Raw genomic sequence first — 1,793 nt, 5'->3', positions numbered from 1 at the left:
TACTACACTTGAATATTTCTAGATTTATACCCTGGATGTACCATCTGGAGATTTGAACATGTCACTCTTTGAAATGGTCTCCTCTGGTGGGCCCTAGGCAAATAAGGTCTTTGATCCCCTAACTCTGATATACTTTTAAAATTTCCATAAACAAGGATCACATAAGAACATAAGAAGTTGCCTCCGCTGAGGCAGACCAGAGGTCCATCCTGCCCAGTGGTCCGCACCCGCGGCGGCCCATCAGGCCTAATTGCCTGAACAGTGTTCCTGACTGATTATGTAACTGCCTCTAATCCTATCCCTATAACTCCTATCTGTACCCCTCAATCCCTTTGTCCTCCAGGTACCTATCCAAACCTTCTTTGAAGCCCTGTAGCGTGCTCCTGCTTATCACATCCTCCGGTAGCGCGTTCCATGTATCCACCACCCTCTGGGTGAAAAAGAACTTCCTGGCATGGTTCTGATGGCAGAGTAAAATCAGCAGAGGAAGCATGGCTCACTATTTCTTCATGCCCACTAAAGGTAGGGTTACCAGACGTCTGGATTTCCCCTGACATGTCCTCCTTTTCAGGACATGTCCAGGGGTCATGATGGCTTTTCATAACCTGGCACTTTGTCCAGGTTTTGAAAAGCCTCCTCTCAATCACGTTGGGCAGGAGGCAATCCACGCATGTCTGGATTTTGCAATCGTAAAATCTGGCAACCCTAACTAAAGGACAATGCACAGTGGGTATGAACAGATAAAACTCTGCAGGCTCCTCACTAACTTTTCTTTCTGTCAGCATCTGACTTAGGACACACACATCTGCCTTGAGAACCTTTGAATTAGCACAACTGAAATGGTCCCTCCTAAACCCTTGGGCATGTGCCTAGGTTGCCTGTGCCTCCTTCTCCGATTAAAATGCTGAACCTCCATAGTATTCAAGTGCTTTCATTCTCCATAATCCTTCCATGGCTGGGGTTGGGGCAGATAATGATGTAAAGAACCAGGGACACCACTTATACTTTTGATATACAGTACAGCAACAGATGGTAAAGGGATTACTGCTGTGGCTCTGCTACATGCCTATTATCAGATATCATACTAGTCCTCTCCAGTTACTAGACTGACATTATCCCTGTCTTCTTAAGAATATAAGAATTGCCATACAGGGACAGCCCAAAGATCCATTAAGCCCAGTCTCCTGTTTCCAACAGTGACCAACCCAGGTCCCAAGTACCTAGCTAGATCCCAGGTAGTGAAGCATATTTTATGCTGCTTATTTTAGGAATAAGCAGTGGATTTCCCCAAGCCATCTCAATAATAGCCTATGGACTTCTCTTTTAGGAAATTATCAAAACCTTTTTAAACCCCCTCTAAGCTGATTTTACCATATTATCCTGCACTGAATTTGTTGTTGTTTCTCTATTGGGGGCTTAATTAATATATATATATATACTGTAATGTTTAAATACTGCAGATGCAATTGGCCAAGGCCAAGGGAGAAAACATGGAGAATGAGAAGAGTGTCCCACCTCTAAAATCTTCAGATCCTAAACATCTGAATCAATTGATTTAAGCATCTATTCTAAAAATTCAGCTAAAGGGAAAAGGATTTGATATGTACTGCCTTTCTGTGGTTACAAAGCAGTTTACATATTATATACAGGTACATATTTTGTTCTGGGGCAATGGAGAGTTTAAGTGACCTGCCCAGAGTCACAAGGAGCTATTGGAGGGGGGAATCAAAAACAGTTCCCCTGGTTCTCAGGCTATTGCATTAATCATTAGGCTACTCCTCCACTATATGCAC

The sequence above is a fragment of the Geotrypetes seraphini genome, chromosome 2 (genome assembly GCF_902459505.1).
Source record: "Geotrypetes seraphini chromosome 2, aGeoSer1.1, whole genome shotgun sequence".
Taxonomy (NCBI): Eukaryota; Metazoa; Chordata; class Amphibia; order Gymnophiona; family Dermophiidae; genus Geotrypetes; species Geotrypetes seraphini.
The sequence above is the reverse complement of the archived record's forward strand: the minus strand, read 5'-3'. Positions refer to the sequence as shown.